Source organism: Gossypium arboreum, chromosome 1 (assembly GCF_025698485.1).
Source record: "Gossypium arboreum isolate Shixiya-1 chromosome 1, ASM2569848v2, whole genome shotgun sequence".
Taxonomy (NCBI): Eukaryota; Viridiplantae; Streptophyta; class Magnoliopsida; order Malvales; family Malvaceae; genus Gossypium; species Gossypium arboreum.
The window spans coordinates 34,949,181-34,971,622 of NC_069070.1; the positions used below are offsets into that span (position 1 = coordinate 34,949,181).

The 22,442-nt window shown below is 39.0% G+C and overlaps 1 long non-coding RNA gene across 1 annotated transcript; it reads left to right on the top strand.

Moving 5' to 3' along the window:
* Positions 1 to 19,214: 19,214 nt before the first annotated feature.
* On the top strand, positions 19,215 to 20,455 carry LOC128290226 (uncharacterized). The gene is made up of 2 exons (XR_008279873.1): positions 19,215 to 19,341; positions 20,263 to 20,455. It is a non-coding gene; the product is annotated as an uncharacterized LOC128290226 (long non-coding RNA).
* Positions 20,456 to 22,442: the final 1,987 nt, after the last annotated feature.

Sequence of the window (22,442 nt, forward strand, 5' to 3'; positions counted from 1 at the left end):
TAGACCCCTCATTTGAAAGCTTAGGCTTTAGGGATTCCAAAAATGTAAAAATCATCAAGAAACAACCAAATATCATTTTCTTGTTAGGGCTTAAAGTGGCTGAAAGTTTAAAGCTCAAAACCCCCATTCATTGCTGCCATTTTCGGTGGAGAGAAGATGAAGAATGAAAGAGGAAATGATAACTTTTTCTTTATTTATTTTATTACCCAAAAGTCACTTTAAATCCCATAAAATATAGCTTTTTGACCAATCTTGTAACGCCCCAATTTTCAGGAATTCTGTGAATGTTGGCATAGGTTTAATTATGTTAGTGGGCCTCTAGAAGGCCCAAGCTTAAGATAGAACCCGACAATTTTAGTTAATTTTTGTTCCATAAGAAAAAGGGGGTGAAATTATGAAATGGAACCTATGTGAAAATGTTTGAAAATGCTATAGGCTAAATTGAAGTGGCCAAATAAATAGGAGTGCAAAATAGGAGGATTTGCATGAAAAACCTCCCATTTTATATGAAGTGGCCAGCCATCATGTTGTTGTAAACAATATGAGCACTTGATATCCAAAATTCATGGTACAAATTGACAATGGGTTAGGTAAATGTTCCATGATAATAGATTAGGTAAATATTTCATGATAATGGGTTAGGTAAATGTTCCATGATAATAGATTAGGTAAATATTCCATGATAATGGGTTAGGTAAATGTTCCATGATAATGGTTTAGGTAAATGTTCCATGATGGGCATTTCATGTCTTTTGTATTAAAGAATTAAATGGATGAAATATGAAATTTTATTAAAAAAAAATCGGGTGAAAAGAACAAAGTTTTGTCCATCTTTATTCATCATAGCCTAAAGTTAGAGAAGAGAAAGGAGAGGAGAAAGCTCTTGAGTATTCGGTCACTAGGAGGAGGAAAATTGAAGGTAAGTTCTTGGTACCTTGCTTCTATTTTGAGGTTCATGAGTTCTACTTGATTCTACCTTAACTCTTGAAGCATATTTTGGTTTTTAGTTGTGTTGTGAGCATTTAGTCATGAATTAAAATGAAGGAAATGGTTGTTGTTTAATGTTCTTTTGATGAAAAATGGAAGATAGGTGAAGTTGAGCCAAACAAATGAGCATGCATGTGCCTTAGATGTTAAAGGGAAAAATCGGCTAACATATTGTGCTTTAAAATGATGTAATGGAGATTATACTTAAGTAAAATCATACATATGTGATGATTGATTGGTGATATACAAGTTTAAATAACATGCATGCAAGTTATGTGTGAAAGAGTGATTTGGTAATAAATCTGCTTGGGACAGCAACAGTAAATTGAATTTGGAAAATCACCATAAATTGTGAGAGATGAGTTAGAAGGTGAATTAATTATGTAATTAAATCTTAATGAGTCTAGTTTCAAATGAAATAAACGAGAACATATTTTGAATTCTGTACAATGAGAAATTTGATTCGTAATGAAGAGTGGTTAGATTAGTCAAACAGTGAAACATGGGAAATTTGAGAAAAATCTGGTATTGATTGGCTAAACCAAAAATTCTGAAAATTTTATGGGTATAAGATATATGAGTATATTTTCAGGAAAATTAACAGAACTTGATTTGGAGTTTCGTAGCTCAGTTATAAATGATTTAGTGACTATTGCTCGGAAGACACTTGCGGTGAAATTTTGATTATGTGGTAAACATTGACAAAAAATTGTTAATGAGTTGCTTATTGATTTCTTATAAGCTTACTATGATCTGTAGGTGTGGTTGGTAGAATATTGTAAGGGGTTAATCGTAGTTCGTATTTGAATAGTTAGATTAATGTGTTAGTAATCCAATTGTAGGCAGTTAGTGTGTGGATCTCGTCAGCATATCGTCGTAAACATGTGTGTAACTAACACCCTCTTTCTTAGTCTAGATCGGCAAAAGTTGAAAAGCCGAAATGCCGAAAACTGATATTTTGTAGATTTGGGAGTGTGCGAATGCTCGTGAGGTAAATCAATTAATGTTTTTGGTAAGATGCAAAATTTGGACGGCAAAGTGCATGATTTCTGTGCCCTCGATATTTTTGGGCTTAATAGGCCAAAATTGGAATGATGGGCTAACTGCCCAATTCGGTAAGAACCCTCGATGCGTGATTACATTAGTACGTGAAAAGTAGGAATATGCATGAAAACCCTAAAATAGATAAATTCTGAAATACCTTTAAAAGTGGAAAATTTATAGTTTTACCCCTAGTAGATAAATTACCGAAATACCCCTAGGGTTAAATTGACCTAAATGCATGTTTGACTATTGTTATTTACTAAATGCCATGTTGTTATTATCTGATGCATGGGATTGGGATATTGACGGAGGAAGTACTGAAAGTGGCTTGTCCACGTACTGGAGGCTCTGCCTTAATTTACTGTTAATTGAGCAGCAAGGCTACGATTGTAGAGTGTTAATGGGTGGGTTGAGCTATTCCCACATGGAGTGTAGAAAAATGGTACGGTGGAGTGTAGTGGTTGGTGGGTTGAGTAGTCTCCCAAATGGGCTTGCATATGTTATTGATGTTGCATGTATTTTGAAATGGGCCTATGGGCCATATCATTATCTGAATAAGGGCTAAGGCCCGTTTATTGTAATCTGAAAAGGGCTCGGTCTAGTACCACTGTTACTGAATGGGCTTAGGCCCAATAGGCTTGAGTGACTTGGGCTTTGAATGGGTTTTCCTTACACCGAGTTTCTCCAAACTCACCCTTTTATTTTCATCCACGCAGAAATCCCCAACCATAGTGGGCTTGAGTCGTGAGGGAATTTGAGTGGCCACCCGCTCGAAAGTTTGATTTTCTTACGTGAACTGGACATCCTTTTATTTATGTTTGAAGTTTTGGGTTTTAAATGTAATAAGGCCGCTTAATTATTTTTGATGGTTTTAATATGTATTACTAAGATAGGTATTACTTATTTTAACTGTTGAAATTGGATAGCTTTAGGGCGCGTTTTCAAAAACAACAATTGATTTCAAAATAACACGACAACAAGCAAAGCTTCCGCAATGAAAGTAGTTTCCAAAATTAATCACTTTTCTAAAAAATGACTTAATCAAATCAGTTTCCTAGAAATATCCATGACGTTAAGGTGTGGCAATGGCGGTATGCATGTCTAGGATTAGATCCGAAGGGAGCTTGGTACTTAAGCAGTCCGATGGACTCACCACCTCTTTTCCGGTTTCTTACCTGGTGCACAGCTTCCATTCACTTTAACCTATAATGAAATTATCTTTTAAAACACTAAGTAGGTTTTTCTGGATCAACAATATAAAATGTTTTGAATGCTTCGATGTGGCATGTCGGATTGGCCATAACGTCTGGGCTGGGTTTGGGGTGTTAAATTTAATGGTATCAGAGCCTAGGTTGCAACAACTCGACTGTGGAATGGGTTTACAAAAACAAAGATTTTCGAAAACGAAAATTTTATAAAGAATGCGAAAAACTCGATTTTCAAAATTTAGATCTTTAGAAGGTGGCATTCCGAATCTCCGGCTCAAGTCTGTAAGTATTACTCTGAACTTCTCTGAATATTTTTCTGAATTATCTGTTTGTACTAAAATCCTGCTAGGATACTCTAGATAGGATGATACTGAAACCAGAAAAAAATTTGATAAGAGACTAAAACTGTAGTTAGACTTCGATTCTGCGAAAATAAACTCTGAATTACTATCTAATTCATAAAAATCTATAATAAACACTGGAATATTGAATCAATGCATAAAAATTCGTAATCAAGATAATACGATATGAGTACATGAGTCATTCGTGGAAGAGGCTGTGGACGGGGCCGAAGAAGTACTCGAGCAAGATCTTCGTCTTCGGGACATATGCCGGCGGTGGATGCACCAGTACCACCGGCAACAGAAGTAGAGTCTCATGACCGCGGTGCCGGGGATGATGCCCTATCACAGGCAATGCTTCATGTTCTGGAAAGGGTTGCCGGGGCAAGTACGAGTAATGGAGTTCAGGGATCTATTTCTGAACGACTTTGTGCTAACGGAGCGGAGATCTTTAGGGGCGTGTCTGGTATAGCCCCGAATGTGGCGGAATATTGGTTGGAGACCACAGAACGGATTATGGACAACTTGGACTGCTCTGAGGAGATTGTGAGTGGGGTATCTGTACTAAGTCCTTTGGGTCACTCAGTTAGGGTAGACAAACTGTATAAGGATGTACCCTTAGAAACTCAAGGTAGGATTTTCCCTGGAGATCTGATGGAGTTACCGTTTGGAGAGTTTGATCTCATTTTGGGAATGGACTGGCTTGTTAAGTATAAAGCGACCCTGGATTGTGCTGCTAAACGAATGATGTTAAGGACCACAAAGGATGAGGAGGTTATGGTGATAGGTGAGCGAAGGGATTATTTGTCCAATGTGGTGTCGGCTTTAAGAGCCGAAAAGTGGATTCAGAAAGGTTGTGAGGCCTATTTGGCATTTGTAAGTCAGTCAAAAGAGGAGGGATTGACAGTGGATAAGGTTAGAACCGTAAAGGAGTTCCAAGATGTTTTTCTGGAGGAGCTTCCAAGATTGCCTCCGAACCGAGAAGTTGAGTTTGGAATAGATTTGTTGCCTGGAACGGTGCCCGTGTCCATCGCACCGTATAAGATGGCACCGAAGGAGTTAGTGGAGTTAAAGGCTCAAATTCAAGAGTTGTTGGATAGGGGCTTCATTAGGCCAAGCGTGTCTCCATGGGGAGCACCGGTGCTATTCGTGAAAAAGAAGGATGGTACGATACAGATGTGCATTGATTATCTCTAGTTGAACAATCTGACGATTAAGAATAAGTATTCAATGCCAAGGATTGACGATCTGTTTGACCAGCTTAGAGGAGCTTCTATATTTTCCAAGATCGACCTTTGATCTGAATATCATCAGTTAAGGGTCAAGAAGGCAGATATCCATAAGACGGCATTCAGGACTCGGTATGGTCATTACAAGTTTCTGGTTATGCCATTTGGATTGACGAACACTCCTGCAGCATTTATGGATCTGATGAATCGTGTGTTCCAACCATTTTTGATCAGTTCGTAGTCGTCTTTATTAACGATATCCTGGTATATTCTAAAACTGAAGCGAAACATGATGAGCATCTCCGTATAGTGCTGCAAGTGTTAAGGGAGAAGGAACTCTTTGTGAAGTTCAGCAAGTCTGAACTTTGGTTGAGGGAGGTAACCTTCTTAGGACATGCGGTCTCTGCTGAGGGGATTAAGGTGGACCCTTGGAAAATTGAAGCGATTTTGGAGTGGAAGCCGCCTAGGTCAATGTTGGAAATACAGAGTTTCCTAGGATTGGCAGGATACTACAGAAGGTTTGTGGAAGGTTTTTCTGTGATGGCAGCACCTCTGACAAAACTCATAAGGAAAGGGGTACCGTTTGTATGGACTGAGACCCAGCAGGAGGCTTTTGAGAAGTTGAAGAAAGTTCTGACTGAAGCACTTGTGTTAATTCAGCCAGAGTCTGGGAAGGATTTTTCTGTGTACAGTGACGCATCATACGTGGGTTTGGGCTGCGTGTTAATGCAGGAGGGTAAGGTGGTTGCATATGCATCACGACAGCTTAAACCTCACGAAAGGAACTATCTTACTCATGATTTGGAGTTGGCGGCAGTGATATTTGCACTTAAGATTTGGAGACATTACTTGTACGGGGAAAGGTGTATTATATATATAGACCACAAGTGTCTTAAGTATTTGTTGACTCAGAAGGAGCTGAACCTTAGGCAAAGGAGATGGATTGAGTTTCTTAAGGATTATGACTACTTGATCGAGTATCACCAGGCAAGGCTAATGTGGTAGCCGATGCTCTAAGTCGAGAATCAGATCTCGATCCGAGAGCAATGTTTGCTCGTCGAGTCTCAGATGATGATAGAAGTTTGTTGGCTGAGTTGCAAGTGAGGCCAACCTGGGTGGATCAGATTAAGGAAAAGTAGTTGAACGATGAGTATTTGGTCGCTCGTTTTTAACAAGTTAAGGAAGGGGAAACTTCTGAGTTTGGGTTAAATGGCGAAGGAGTTCTGTGTTTCCGAGGAAGAATTTGTGTTCCGAGGGACTCTAATTTAAGGCAGACAATATTGAAGGAAGCTCATGGGGGACTATGTGCCATGCATCCTGGAGGGAATAAGTTGTATCACGACTTGCGAGAATTGTCTTGGTGGCACGGACTTAGCGAGAAGTAACGGAGTTTGTAGGAAAATGTCTGACATGCCAACAAGTGAAAGCTGAGCATCAATTACCTTCTGGACTATTACAGCCGGTGAAGATACCACTTTGGAAGTGGGAGAGGGTAACCATGGACTTTGTGAGTGGGTTGCCTTTGACACCATCAAAGAAAGACTCGGTGTCGGTAATTGTGGATAGGTTGACCAAATCGGCCCATTTTATACCTGTTCGTACTGACTTTTCACTTCAAAAGTTAGCCAAGTTGTATGTGGCGGAGATTGTACGACTTCATGGTGTCCCAGTTTCAATTATTTCTGATCGGGATCCCAGATTTACATCTCGGTTTTGGAAAAGGTTGTATGAGGCGTTGGGGACGCGATTGAATTTTAGTACACTTTCCATCCCCAGACTGATGGTCAATCGGGAAGGGTTATTCAGATTCTGGAGGACATGTTGAGGGGATACGTGATTGACTTTCGAGGTAGTTGGGAGGATTACTTGTCGTTGGCAAAATTTGCGTACAATAACAATTACCAGGTGAGTATTCGAATGGCACCGTATGAAGCACTGTATGGACGAAGGTGTCGTACACCTAGCTGTTGGACCGAACTAGGAGAGTGACAAGTTCTTGGACCAGAGTTGGTACCTGATACTGAGGATAAGGTCAGAATAATTAGGGACCGGTTAAAAGAAGCATATGATAGGCAAAAGTCGTATGCAGATTTGAAGCGTAAGAAGATTGAGTACTAAGTAGGTGATATAGTCTTCTTAAAGGTTTCTCCTTGGAAGAAGATATTAAGGTTCGGTAAGAAGGGCAAGTTGAGTCCGCAGTTCATTGGGCCTTATCGGGTTTTGAAGCGAGTAGACCCAGTGGCTTATCAGTTGGAATTGCCTCCAGAGTTAGACAGGACTCACGATGTTTTTCATGTCTCTATGTTAAGGCGTTATCGTGCTGACCCTGCTCATGTCCTGCCAGTTGCAGAAATTGAAGTTCAGACTGATTTGACCTTTGAGGAGGAGTCTGTGCAAATATTGGCTCGAGATGTTAAGGTTCTGTGACAGCCTTAAAACGACCCTAGTCGAAATGTGGTTTCGGGACCACAAAACCAAGGCATAAAAATAATTTAATATTTATTTTATTGCCTATAATGTGTGTTAACTCATGTGTGATATTTTTTATGCTTTGATTTAGAATTATAGATGTGAATTTCACTAGAAAGGACCTAGTAATAAACTTTGAAAGTATGAGGGGAAATGTGTGATGACTAATTAAAGGATGCATGCAAAACAATGGACTTGCATGTCAAATTTCCCCATAGCTAGTGGCCGGCCATGACAAGGATTTATGGGCAAAAATCATGTCATGAAACATGTTTGGTAAATGGGTTATGATGGAAAGAATAAAATAAGGGTATGGAATAAACAATTAATGTTAGTAGATGAGAAACAAAAAAAAAAAAAGTGTCCATCTTCCTCCATAGCTTGGCGAATGTCCTAAAGGAAGAAAGAAAAATTTTGTTCATCTCTTTTCACTCTCTTGTTGGCGAAAATACTAAGGTTAAGGAAGGAGTTTTGCTTCATACTTGGTTTGGAAGAGGATTAGGAAGAGGTTGGCTAAACTTGCATCAAGATTAAGGTATGTTTGAGGTTCATGCATGTTTTTAGTTGCTAGCTTAATGTTCTTGTTAGCCCATGGTTCAAATCCTTGTTATGTCATGGGAATGAAATTCGGCCAAAGTGAATGTGGTGTTAATGCCATTGCATGTTAAATAACAAGCTTGAAAGTGATACATGTGATGGAGGATTGAAGATTCTTAGATTTTCTTTTAGCATTTTTTTTTGAATGAGATACTAAGTTCTTTGTTTCACCATGACCAAATTGAAATGGTGTGGTGTTGTGGTATTCGCCATGATATATCCATAAGTATAATTCATGCATGTTGCATGGTAAGTAAGATTTAAGCTTTGGAAATGTGTATATATTTGGATATAAGCCACTTGAGAATTCGCCCTTGCACCTACATGAATATATGTTTGCACATGATGGATTGGTATGACATATATACTAATTCAAAGTGTATATTTGCTTGTGATGATGTGTTGATTATGAAGTAAATAAGAGATGTGCAATGAATTACGATATGTAATGTGTTAGTAGTAAAATGTATGCTGTTTTTTTTTTGTGTGGTATTAAGTGTATATTCGGCCACATGAGGGTAATTAGTGTGCATGCATTCGGTTTGAGGCAAGCATATTGATGCCTATTCTTGGCTTAGAAAATTCGCTAAGAGGAATATTAACTAATGTGTTGAGTTCGATTTATGATTTCGTACATATACAACTTTGATGCCTAATGTATATAAGGGCCAAGTACTTTGAACTTCACGTTGATGTTTGAATGTATTGAATTGCTTGTTGTGATGTAAAATGTGCATGACCATTGTGTATTTGAGCTAAAGGATGGCCATATGACCATTTACACTCCTTGTCATATTCGCCATAAGCTATCATGATGAGATTTTAATAAGTTAAATTTGTGTAAATTAGCTCAAGAGCAAAGGGAGCTAAATCCGATAAAGGGAAGGAAAAAGTAGTTGAATAGCCGTCGAAATCGCTCGACAACATCCAAGGTAAGTCTTCGAGGATGACCCTACTTGAATTATATCAAAATTATGCTCCTTGTTTGTGTGGCCATTGAGCCGAAATAGTAAAGGTTGATAGATATTTTGTGTTAGAGCTTTAGTAACGAAAATGAACTATGGACGTGTCTTGAATATTGATATATATGTAAGTGAACATTGGAAATATATCCGGGCTAAGACCAAGGCATTCGTATGAAGTTGATATATCCGGGCTAAGACCAAGGCATTCGTATGCGAGTTGATATATCCGGCTAAGACCAAGGCATTCGTATGCGAAGTTGATATATCCGGGCTAAGACCAAGGCCTTTGTGCAAGTCACCAAACCGGGTTATGACCAAGGCAATCGTCTTGAGTCGCTATATCCGGTTAAACTCAAAGTATGTGATTCGAAGTGAGCAATCTTGCTGTGAAAATTTCAGCTTATACACTTGTGAAAATTCCAGCAATGAGGTATGTTTGTATGTGCTTGTACTAATTGAATTCTTACAAGTAAGTATCGCTAAGTTGATAAACGAGCTACCGGCCTTGGGCTAAGTTGTTCTTTTGTGTATGAACATAAGGGTCGGTGATGTGAAATAAGTATGAGTATGGGAATGTGAACTAGTAAAGTGGTTTAATTAGCCATGTGAATAAAATACCTTAGTCAAAGCTGATTTCATTGCTTGAGACTTACTAAGCATTAAAATGCTTACCCGCTGCTTTGGCTCTCTGTTTTATAGGTTTCGCTCGTTAGCTATCGGATTCGGGATCAAAGAAGTCAAGTCATCCACACTATCGAAGCCCCATTTTGGTACAAATTTTGGTTGAACTTTGAAATGGCATGTATAGGACCATCCTTTGTTGAAGGTCATGTACCTTCGGTTTGTGTAAACTTGGATAGCCATGCGAAAATGGCTTATATAATGTTTTAGCATAGAACTATAATCGTTTGTATGTTGACCCTTATGAGGTATGGAATTATTTTGAAACGATTAGCCATTGGAATGGTTAATCATGATCACGCTTTGTGCTATGTATGTAAAAAGGGCCAATTGAATCATGGAAAGTATGAAATAGGTAAAGCCTACTAAAGGCAAATGCTGACAGCAGCAGTGACGTGGATGTGAAAAATCACTAAAAATAGTAGGAATGGTATTAAATAGCAAATAAATTATGTAAGTGTACCTTGATGAATCTACTTTCATATGGAAGAAACGAAATGGTCATATGAGTTATAAGTTAACAGATTTTAAAGTTCTTGTGAAATAGGGCCAGAACGGTTTCTGGATCCCCTGTTCCAACTTTGGAAAATCATTGTAAATTAACCAGAGATAATTAGGAGTCATTCCATATATGTGTAGATTCCTCTCTGAGTCTAGTTTCTATAGAAACAAACGGCATTAGTATTGAAGCCCTGTACAGGAGATATCCGATTCGTAACGCACAAAGGTCAGTGTAGTCGATCCCTACAACAGGCGAGACTTTAACTAATAAACTGTACTAATTGGATCGACCAAAATTCTAGAAAAAATATGTAGATGGACATATGAGTCTAGTTTCAGGAAAATTTACGGAACTGATTTTCGAGTTGTAAAACTCAAGTTATGAATTTTGGAGCGACTAGTACTCAGATTGGCAGCTTGTCTGAAAATTGTCAATAAGTGGGTTGAAGTCGTTAACACCTCGCGTTCGACTCGTGACGGTCTCGGGTTCGGGTGTTACAATTTTATTGGTATCAGAGCTACGGTTTAGTCGATTCTAGGACTACCGTAATGCGTTTGGGGTCTAGCTATACATGCCATTTTATGTGATTATATGATAGTGTGGTGATTTCGACGTTTGAACTTGTGTTTATTTATAGTAATGGATCCCGATCCCAACCGAAAGCGATAGCTGATGATGTGGAGAGTGTGGCGCTGCTCCCCGACAAGGGACAGCGCCGGACTCTCAACCTGTTGCTAGTAATCCGAATGACGAGGCTAGACAAGCCTTTTATAGCGTGATGAATGATTGGTTCAACCAATACATTCGAACTAATACTACTGTTCCACAACCTCCATTCCCAACAAACACAAATTTCAAGACCTACAATGCCTCCAGTAATTGACCAAATAGGTCGAATAAGCCCCAGTTGATAGAATCCAAAACATGGGGCTACTGAATTTAAAGCTACGGATAGTGATGATGCCGAGCAAGTCAATTTTGGTTGGACAACACGATCCGTACTCGATGAGCTATCTTGTACACCGATGAATGCCTAAAGTGTACCATCTCCTTGCTACGTGATTTCGCCTACTATTGGTGGAGTACTCGACTGTTGTGCCCCGCGAACAAGTAACTTGGGAGTTCTTCCAAACCGAGTTTGGAAAAAGTATATCGGTCGAGATTTATGGACCAAAACGAAAGGAATTTCTCGAACTTAAACAAGGTTCCATGTCGGTTACCGACTATGAACGAAAATTCGTGAGGCTTAGCCGACACGTGCGAGAATGCATTTCTTCGTGAAGTCGTGATGTAAACGCTCAAGATGGTGAATGATGAGATAAAGCTGTATGTTGGCATTTTGGAAATCCGAGAGTTTGTGACTCTCGTCGAGCGAGCGCAAAGCCGAGGAGTTTAGTATGGAGAAAAGGAAAGCGAAGCGGGAACAAGGGAGTTTCAGAAGAGGTATTCGGGAAGCCCTTCCAACAATCATCAAAGAAACTTAGAGATGGCTTAGGCCGATCTAGAGACACTTCGGGCTTTTCTAGACGAGATCGCGATCGACCCCGTGACCACACGAATCACTTCGATCGCCAGAGTGGGAATGATCGACGAGAGAGGACTGAGTGCCGATGATTGTGGCAAATGGCATTTTGAAGTCTGAGATTCCGTGACCGCTCTGTTACAAGTGAGGATCAGTTGACCACTTCATTAAAGATTGCCCGAGGTTGTCCGAAGAATGTAGATCGGAGTGGGAAACCGGTACTACCACCGCCGAGGTAGACCATCCGGAAATACGGGCAAGGCTAGTGGTGGTCGAGAGGATCTAGAGATCTTGCGACAGATCCGAGGCTCGCGCCCAGCTAGGACTTATGCTATACTGGCAAGACGCGAGGATGCCTCCTCGCCGGATGTTATTACGGTACTTTCACTCTCTTTGATACTAATGTGATTGCTTTGATTGACCCCGGTTCTACTCATTCTTATATATGCGAAACCTTAGCATCCAAAGAAGACTTTGCCTATTGAGTCTCTCGAGTTCGTAATTCGGTGTCAAATCCTTTGGGTCGTTATGTGCTGGTCGACAAAGTGTGTAAGAAATGCCCCTAGTAATTCGAGGTACTGCTTTTCCGCGGACTTGATGCTTTTGCCGTTCGATGAATTTGATGTTATTCTTGGGTTGGATTGGTTGACCGTGCATGATGCGGTTGTGAATTGCAAAAGCAAGACTATTGATTTGAGATGCGCAAACAACGAGATGATCCGAGTTGAGTCTACGAACTTGAAGGGGTTGCCAGCTGTAATATCATCAATGTTGGCCCAGAAATATGTAAGAAAAGGGTGTGAAGCATACCTTGCGTATGTACTTGATGATAAGGAGTTAGGAATAGAACCCAAATCTGTGCCGGTGGTTTGTGAATACCCGGACGTTTTTCCCGAAGAATTGCCGGGTTTGCCACCTGTTCGGGAGATAGAGTTTGGCATTGAGCTTGTACCTAGGACCACACCGATTTCGATAGCTCCATATCGTATGGCACCAACGGAATTAAAGGAGTTGAAAGCTCAGTTGCAAGAGTTGATGGATAGAGGTTTTGCTCGCCCGAAGTTTTTCACCTTGGGGTGCACCAAAGTGTTGTTTGTGAAAAGAAGGACGGAACCATGAGGTTGTGCATCGACTATCGCCGACTTAATAAAGTGACAATAAAGAACAAGTATCCGTTACCACGATCGATGATTTGTTCGATCAAGCGAAGGGAGCCTCGGTGTTCTCAAAAATAGATTTGAGATCGGGCTATTATCGCCATGAATCCGAGATTCGGACATACCCAAAACCGCCTTCGTAAGCGAGATATGGTCACTACGAGTTCTTAGTGATGCCGTTTGGGCTCACTAATGCCCTGCGGTATTTATGGATTTGATGAATCGGATCTTCAGATCATATTTGGATCGGTTCGTAGTTGTGTTCATCGACGACATCTTGGTCTATTCGAGAGATGAGACCGAACATGCGAGCACACGAGATTAGTGTTGCAAATTTTACGGGATAAGCGGTTATATGCTAAGTTTAGCAAGTGTGAGTTCGGTTAAGAGAGGTTAGCTTCTTGGGTCACGTGGTATCTGTGATCGGGTATTCGAGTCGACCCAAGCAAAATTTCAGCCATACTTAGCTGGAAACCTCCAAGAAATATTACCGAGGTTCGAGCTTTTTGGGACTTGCGGTTACTACCGACGGTTTGTAAAAGGATTCTCGATGATAGCCACACCCATGACGTAAACCGCTTGTAAAGATGTCAAGTTTGAATGGACGGAAAAGTGTCGAAAAGTTTTGACCAATTGAAAACTCATTTGACGGAAGCTCCAAGATTAGTAAATGCGGCCGAATCGGCAAAGAGTTTGTCATCTATAGTGACGCCTCCCTACTTGGGTTAGGTTGCGATTGATGCAAGAAGGTCGAGTTGTGGCCTATGCGTCGAGACAATTAAAGCCACATGAGAAAAATTATCCGACCCATGATCTCGAATTGGTCGCCATCGATTCGCTTTAAAGATATGGCGACATTACTTATTTGGTGAGAAGTGCCATGTGTATTCGGATCACAAAAGTCTCAAATATTTGATGACTCAAAGAGACTTAAATCTGCGACAAAGACGTTGGCTCGAAATGTTAAAGGATTATGAGCTGGTCATTGACTATCACCCGGAAAGGCTAATGTGGTTGCGGATGCCTTAAGCCGAAATCACCTTTGTTTTACTGAGCGATGAATGTACACTTGTCTATCCTACCCGACAATGTGTTAGTAGCCAATTAACAACCAAACCATTGTTGACTCATCAAATTCGTGAAGCTCGAAAGTTGATGAGGAGTTGCGTGCAAAACGGGTGAGTGTGTTCGAACAAGGAATCGGAGTTTCAAATTGATGATGACGATTGTTTGAGGTTCGAAGTCGTTTGTGTGTTCCAAAGAATTCGGAACTTATTTCGATAATTCTGAACGAAGCTCATTGTAGCCGAATGGCAATCCACCCGGGGAGTACGAAGATGTACAATGAGTTGAAACGTCGGTTTTGGTGGCATGGTATGAAACGAGACATCTCCGACTTTGTTGCAAGATGTTTAATATGTCAACAAGTGAAAGCGGAGCACCAAGTGCCTTGTGGTTACTTCGCCGATCACGATACCCGAGTGGAAATGGGATCGAGTCACAATGGACTTTGTGTCCGGACCGCCGTTGTCGACAAGTAAGAAGGATGCAATTTGGGTTATTATTGATAGACCGACTAAGTCGGCTCACTTTATCCCCATGCGTATGGATTTTCATTGGATAAACTAGCTGAATTGTACGCTTTCGATTGTGAGATTACACGGGTACCGATTTACATTGTGTCGGATAGAGATCCGAGGTTCACCTCGCGATTTTGGAAGAAATTACAAGAAGCATTGGGCACCAAGTTGCATTTCAAAGACCGCCTTTCACCCCCAAACCGATGGTCAATCCGAGCGTATAATTCGAGATACTTGAGGATATGTTGAGATGTTGCATCCTCGAGTTCGGTGGTTCGTGGGAACGGTACCTACCTTTGATTGAATTCGCACAACAATAGTTTTCAATCAAGTATTAAGATGGCGCTTACGAGGCTTTGTACGGGCGTAAATGCCGTACACCATTGTTTTGGACCGAGCTCGGTGAGAACAAAATTTTGGAGTGGATTTGATTAAAGATGCTGAACAAAGTAAAAGTAATCCGTGAAAATCAAGATAGCCTCCGATCGCCGTAAATCGTATGCGGATTTGAAACGAAAGGACATTGAGTATCGTGGGAGATAAAGTGTTTCTTAAAGTTTCGCCGTGGAAAAGATACTCGATTCTACCGTAAGGGCAAGTTGAGCCGAGATTCATTGGGCCGCATTGAAATCTCCGAACGAGTTGGCCCGATTCATGTATCGCTTGATCTTGCCCCTGAACTTGAAAAGATTCACAACGTCTTCCATGTTTCAATGCTTCGACGCTATAGATCTGATCCGTCGCACGTAATTAGTCCATCAGAGGTTGAAATTCAAGCCGATATGAGTTATGAAGAAGAACCGATTCGTATCCTAGCTCGTGAAATGAAAGAGTTGCGAAACAAAAGGGTTCCGCTAGTGAAAGTGTTATGGCTCAAACACGGGATAGAAGAAGCTACTTGGGAACCCGAGAACTCTATGAAAGAGCAATATCCAAACCTATTTACGGTAAGATTTTCGGGACGAAAATTTCTAAAGTGGGGAGAGTTGTGACCTTTAAACGACCCTAGTCGAAATGTGGTTTCGGGACCACAAAACCAAGGCATAAAAATAATTTAATATTTATTTTATTGCCTATAATGTGTGTTAACTCATGTGTGATATTTTTTATGCTTTGATTTAGAATTATAGATGTGAATTTCACTAGAAAGGACCTAGTAATAAACTTTGAAAGTATGAGGGGAAATGTGTGATGACTAATTAAAGGATGCATGCAAAACAATGGACTTGCATGTCAAATTTCCCCCATAGCTAGTGGCCGCCATGACAAGGATTTATGGGCAAAAATCATGTCATGAAACATGTTTGGTAAATGGGTTATGATGGAAAGAATAAAATAAGGGGTATGGAATAAACAATTAATGTTAGTAGATGAGAAACAAAAAAAAAAAAGTGTCCATCTTCCTCCATAGCTTGGCCGAATGTCCTAAAGGAAGAAAGAAAAAAATTTTGTTCATCTCTTTTCACTCTCTTGTTGGCGAAAATACTAAGGTTAAGGAAGGAGTTTTGCTTCATACTTGGTTTGGAAGAGGATTAGGAAGAGGTTGGCTAAACTTGCATCAAGATTAAGGTATGTTTGAGGTTCATGCATGTTTTTAGTTGCTAGCTTAATGTTCTTGTTAGCCCATGGTTCAAATCCTTGTTATGTCATGGGAATGAAATTCGGCCAAAGTGAATGTGGTGTTAATGCCATTGCATGTTAAATAACAAGCTGGAAAGTGATACATGTGATGGAGGATTGAAGATTCTTAGATTTTCTTTTAGCATTTTTTTTTTGAATGAGATACTAAGTTCTTTGTTTCACCATGACCAAATTGAAATGGTGTGGTGTTGTGGTATTCGGCCATGATATATCCATAAGTATAATTCATGCATGTTGCATGGTAAGTAAGATTTAAGCTTTGGAAATGTGTATATATTTGGATATAAGCCACTTGAGAATTCGCCCTTGCACCTACATGAATATATGTTTGCACATGATGGATTGGTATGACATATATACTAATTCAAAGTGTATATTTGCTTGTGATGATGTGTTGATTATGAAGTAAATAAGAGATGTGCAATGAATTACGATATGTAATGTGTTAGTAGTAAAATGTATGCTGTTTTTTTTTTGTGTGGTATTAAGTGTATATTCGGCCACATGAGGGGTAATTAGTGTGCATGCATTCGGTTTGAGGCAAGCATATTGATGCCTATTCTTGGCTTAGAAAATTCGGCTAAGAGGAATATTAACTAATGTGTTGAGTTCGATTTATGATTTCGTACATATACAACTTTGATGCCTAATGTATATAAGGGCCAAGTACTTTGAACTTCACGTTGATGTTTGAATGTATTGAATTGCTTGTTGTGATGTAAAATGTGCATGACCATTGTGTATTTGAGCTAAAGGATGGCCATATGACCATTTACACTCCTTGTCATATTCGCCATAAGCTATCATGATGAGATTTTAATAAGTTAAATTTGTGTAAATTAGCTCAAGAGCAAAGGGAGCTAAATCCGATAAAGGGAAGGAAAAAGTAGTTGAATAGCCGTTAAATCGCTCGACAACATCCAAGGTAAGTCTTCGAGGATGACCCTACTTGAATTATATCAAAATTATGCTCCTTGTTTGTGTGGCCATTGAGCCAAAATAGTAAAGGTTGATAGATATTTTGTGTTAGAGCTTTAGTAACGAAAATGAACTATGGACGTGTCTTGAATATTGATATATATGTAAGTGAACATTGGAAATATATCCGGCTAAGACCAAGGCATTCGTATGAGTTGATATATCCGGGCTAAGACCCAAGGCATTCGTATGAGTTGATATATCCGGGCTAAGACCGAAGGCATTCGTATGCGAAGTTGATATATCCGGCTAAGACCAAGGCCTTTGTGCAAGTCACCAAACCGGGTTATGACCAAGGCAATCGTCTGAGTCGCTATATCCGGTTAAATCCGAAAGTATGTGATTCGAAGTGAGCAATCTTGCTGTGAAAATTTCAGCTTATACACTTGTGAAAATTCCAGCAATGAGGTATGTTTGTATGTGCTTGTACTAATTGAATTCTTACAAGTAAGTATGCGCTAAGTTGATAAACGAGCTACCGCCTTGGGCTAAGTTGTTCTTTGTGTATGAACATAAGGGTCGGTGATGTGAAATAAGTATGAGTATGGGAATGTGAACTAGTAAAGTGGTTTAATTAGCCATGTGAATAAAATACCTTAGTCAAAGCTGATTTCATTGCTTGAGACTTACTAAGCATTAAAATGCTTACCCGTTGCTTTGGCTCTCTGTTTTATAGGTTTCGCTCGTTAGCTATCGGATTCGGGATCAAAGAAGTCAAGTCATCCACACTATCGAAGCCCCATTTTGGTACAAATTTTGGTTGAACTTTGAAATGGCATGTATAGGACCATCCTTTGTTGAAGGTCATGTACCTTCCGGTTTGTGTAAACTTGGATAGCCATGCGAAAATGGCTTATATACGTTTTAGCATAGAACTATAATCGCTTGTATGTTGACCCTTATGAGGTATGGAATTATTTTGAAACGATTAGCCATTGGAATGGTTAATCATGATCACGCTTTGTGCTATGTATGTAAAAAGGGCCAATTGAATCATGGAAAGTATGAAATAGGTAAAGCCTACTAAAGGCAAATGCTGACAGCAGCAGTGACGTGGATGTGAAAAATCACTAAAAATAGTAGGAATGGTATTAAATAGCAAATAAATTATGTAAGTGTACCTTGATGAATCTACTTTCATATGGAAGAAACGAAATGGTCATATGAGTTATAAGTTAACAGATTTTAAAGTTCTTGTGAAATAGGGCCAGAACGGTTTCTGGATCCCCTGTTCCAACTTTGGAAAATCATTGTAAATTAACCAGAGATAATTAGGAGTCATTCCATATATGTGTAGATTCCTCTCTGAGTCTAGTTTCTATAGAAACAAACGGCATTAGTATTGAAGCCCTGTACAGGAGATATCCGATTCGTAACGCACAAAGGTCAGTGTAGTCGATCCCTACAACAGGCGAGACTTTAACTAATAAACTGTACTAATTGGCTCGACCAAAAATTCTAGAAAAAAATATGTAGATGGACATATGAGTCTAGTTTCAGGAAAAATTTACGGAACTGATTTTCGAGTTGTAAAACTCAAGTTATGAATTTTGGAGCGACTAGTACTCAGATTGGCAGCTTGTCTGAAAATTGTCAATAAGTGGGTTGAAGTCTGTTAACACCTCGCGCTCGACTCCGGCGACGGTCTCGGGTTCGGGGTGTTACAGGTTCTTAGAAGGAAATCTGTCCCGTTAGTGAAAGTACTTTGGCGTAATCATGGAAGGGAAGAAGCTACTTGGGAATCAGAAGAGACTATGTGTCAACAATACCCTCAACTAGTTGGATCAGGTAAATTTCGAGGACGAAATTTCTTTAAGGAGGGTAGAGTTGTAATGCCCCAATTTTCGGGAATTCTGTGAATGTTGGCATAGGTTTAATTATGTTAGTGGGCCTCTAGAAGGCCCAAGCTTAGGATAGAACCTGGTAATTTTAGTTAATTTTTGTTCCATAAGAAAAAGGGGGTGAAATTATGAAATAGAACCTATGTGAAAATGTTTGAAAATGTTATAGGCTAAATTGAAGTGGCCAAATAAATAGGAGTACAAAATAGGAGGATTTGCATGACAAACCTCCCATTTTACATGAAGTGGCCAGCCATCATGTTGTTGTAGACAATATGAGCACTTGATATCCATAATTCATGGTACAAATTGATAATGGGTTAGGTAAATGTTCCATGATAATGGATTAGGTAAATATTCCATGATAATGGGTTAGGTAAATGTTCCATGATAATGGTTTAGGTAAATGTTCCATGATGGGCATTTCATGTCTTTTGTATTAAAGAATTAAATGGATGAAATATGAAATTTTATTAAAAAAACGGGGTGAAAAGAACAAAATTTTGTCCATCTTTGTTCATCATAGCCTAAAGTTAGAGAAGAGAAAGGAGAGGAGAAAGCTCTTGAGTATTCGGTCACTAGGAGGAGGAAAATTGAAGGTAAGTTCTTGGTACCTTGTTTCTATTTTGAGGTTCATGAGTTCTACTTGATTCTACCTTAACTCTTGAAGCATATTTTGGTTTTTAGTTGTGTTGTGAGCATTTAGTCATGAATTAAAATGAAGGAAATGGTTGTTGTTTCATGTTCTTTTGATGAAAAATGGAAGATAGGTGAAGTTGAGCCAAACAAATGAGCATGCATGTGCCTTAGATGTTAAAGGGAAAAATCGGCTAACATGTTGTGCTTTAAAATGATGTAATGGAGATTATACTTAAGTAAAATCATAGATATGTGATGATTGATTGGTGATATACATGTTTAAATAACATGCATGCAAGTTATGTGTGAAAGAGTGATTTGGTAATAAATCTGCTTGGGACAGCAACAGTAACGTGACTTTGGAAAATCACCATAAATTGTGAGAGATGAGTTAGAAGGTGAATAAATTATGTAATTAAAGCTTAATGAGTCTAGTTTCAAATGAAATAAATGAGAACCTATTTTGAATTCTGTACAATGAGAAATTTGATTCGTAATGAAGAGTGGTCAGATTAGTCAAACAGTGAAACATGAGAAAATTTGAGAAAAATCTGGTATTGATTGGCTAAACCAAAAATTCTGAAAATTTTATGGATAGAATATATATGAGTCTATTTTTAGGGAAAATTAACGGAACTTGATTTGGAGTTTCGTAGCTCCAATTATAAATGATTTAGTGACTATTACTCAAGAAGACAGCTTGCAGTGAAATTTTGATTATGTGGTAAACATTGACAAAAAATTTGTTAATGAGTTGCTTATTGATTTCTTATAAGCTTACTATGATCTGTAGGTGTGGTTGGCCGAATATTGTAAGGGGTTAATACGTAGTTCATATTTGAATAGTTAGATTAATGTGTTAGTAATCCAATTGTAGGCAGTTAGTGTGTGGATCTCGTCAGCATATCGTCGCAAACATGTGTGTAACTAACACCCTCTTTCTTAGTCTGGATCGGCAAAAGTCGAAAAGCCGAAATGTCGAAAACTGGTATTTTGTAGATTTGGGAGTGTGCGAATGCTCGTGAGGTAAATCGATTAATGTTTTTGGTAAGCTGCAAAATTTGGACTGCAAAGTGCATGATTTCTGTGCCCTAAATATTTTTGGGCTTAATAAGCCAAAATTGGAATGATGGGCCAACAGGCCCAATTCGGTAAGAACCCTCGGTACGTGAAAAGTAGGAATATGCATGAAAAACCCTAAAATAGATAAATTATTGAAATACCTTTAAAAGTGAAAAATTTACAGTTTACCCCTAGTAGATAAATTAGAAATACCCCTAGGATTAAATTGACCTAAATGCATGTTTGATCGTTGTTATTTATCGCATGCCATGTTGTTATTATCGATGCATGGGATTGGGATATTGACGGAGGTAGTACTGAAAGTGGCTTGTTCACGTCTTGGAGGCTTTGCCTCAATTTATCGATAATCGAGCAGCAAGGGCAAGCTGTGGAGTGTTGAAATGGGTGGGTTGAGCTATTCCCACATGGAGTGTAGGGTTGGTGCAGGTGGAGTGTAGTGGTTGGTGAGTTGAGTAGTCTCCCAAATGGGCTTGCATATGTTATTGATGTTGCATGTATTTTGAAATGGGCCTATGGGCCATCTTCATTATCTGAATAAGGGCTAAGGCCCGGTTTATTGTAATCTGAAAGGGCTCGGTCCAGACCACTGTTACTGAATGGGCTTAGGCCCAATAGGCTTGAGTGACTTGGGCTTTGAATGGGTTTTCCTTACACACCGAAGTTTCTCCAAACTCACCCCTTTTATTTTCATCCACGCAGAAATCCCCAACCATAGTGGGCTTGGAGTCGTGAGGGAATTTGAGTGGCCACCCGCTCGAAAGTTTGATTTTCTTCTAGTGAATGGACATCCTTTTATTTACGTTTGAAGTTTTGGGTTTTAAATGTAATAAGGCCGCTTAATTATTTTTGATGGTTTTAATATGTATTACTAAGATAGGTATTACTTATTTTAACTGTTGAAATTGGATAGCTTTAGGGCGCATTGTCAAAAACAACAATTGATTTCAAAATAACACGACAACAAGCAAAGCTTCCGCAATGAAAGTATTTTCCAAAATTAATCCCTTTTCGTAAAAATGACTTAATCAAATCAGTTTCCTAGAAATATCCATGACGTTAAGGTGTGGCAATGGCGGTATACATGTCTAGGATTGGATCCGAAGGGAGCTTGGTACTTAAGCAGTCCGATGGACTCACCACCTCTTTTTCGGTTTCCTACCTGGTGCACAGCTTCCATTCACTTTAACCTATAATGAAATTATCTTTTAAAACACTAAGTAGGTTTTTCTGGATCAACAATATAAAATGTTTTGAACGCTTCGATGTGGCATGTCGGATCCGGCTATAACGTCTGGGCCGGGTTTGGGGTGTTACAAATCTTGTCTCCCTTGGCCGGCCACCTCAATAAAAAGGGTCTAATTGTCATTTAAAAGCCTCTAATTTTAGTTATCTAGCTATTAAACACCTTTAGGCACTAAAATACAACTTTTACCTTTTACACGATTTAGTCCTTTTTCGAAATTGGACTAGAAATCACTAAAATTAACTTACCAAAACTTACATGCACTTATAAAATTATATTATAACACATAAAATAACATCAAAATAATTTTCTCCATCCTCAGAATAGTGGTTCCGAAACTATGTTCCGACTAGGCCTAAAATCGGGCTGTTACATCAACAATCAACAACAAGACTAATTCAATATCTAATATTGAAAAGACAATTACCTCAAAAACTTTAGTTAAACATACATGCATGCAGTAGGGTATTTTTAAAAGGTTATATTTGTAGGGACTAGGAAAACCATTTAGTTTTAAAACGTATAATTAGATTTAAAACATAATATATAGTGACATGTTGGGAAAACTCCATTTCACAAAGTTTAACAATAGTATTGTATGATTTAACAAATAAGTCCTATTTTGGAAAATTTATTAAGCATCTCTGTGACAGTCCTAATTCGACCCTAGTCGGAATGTGGTTTCGAGGCCATAAGATCGAGTCCCAAAATTTATTTAAAAATTTGGTTGCATAT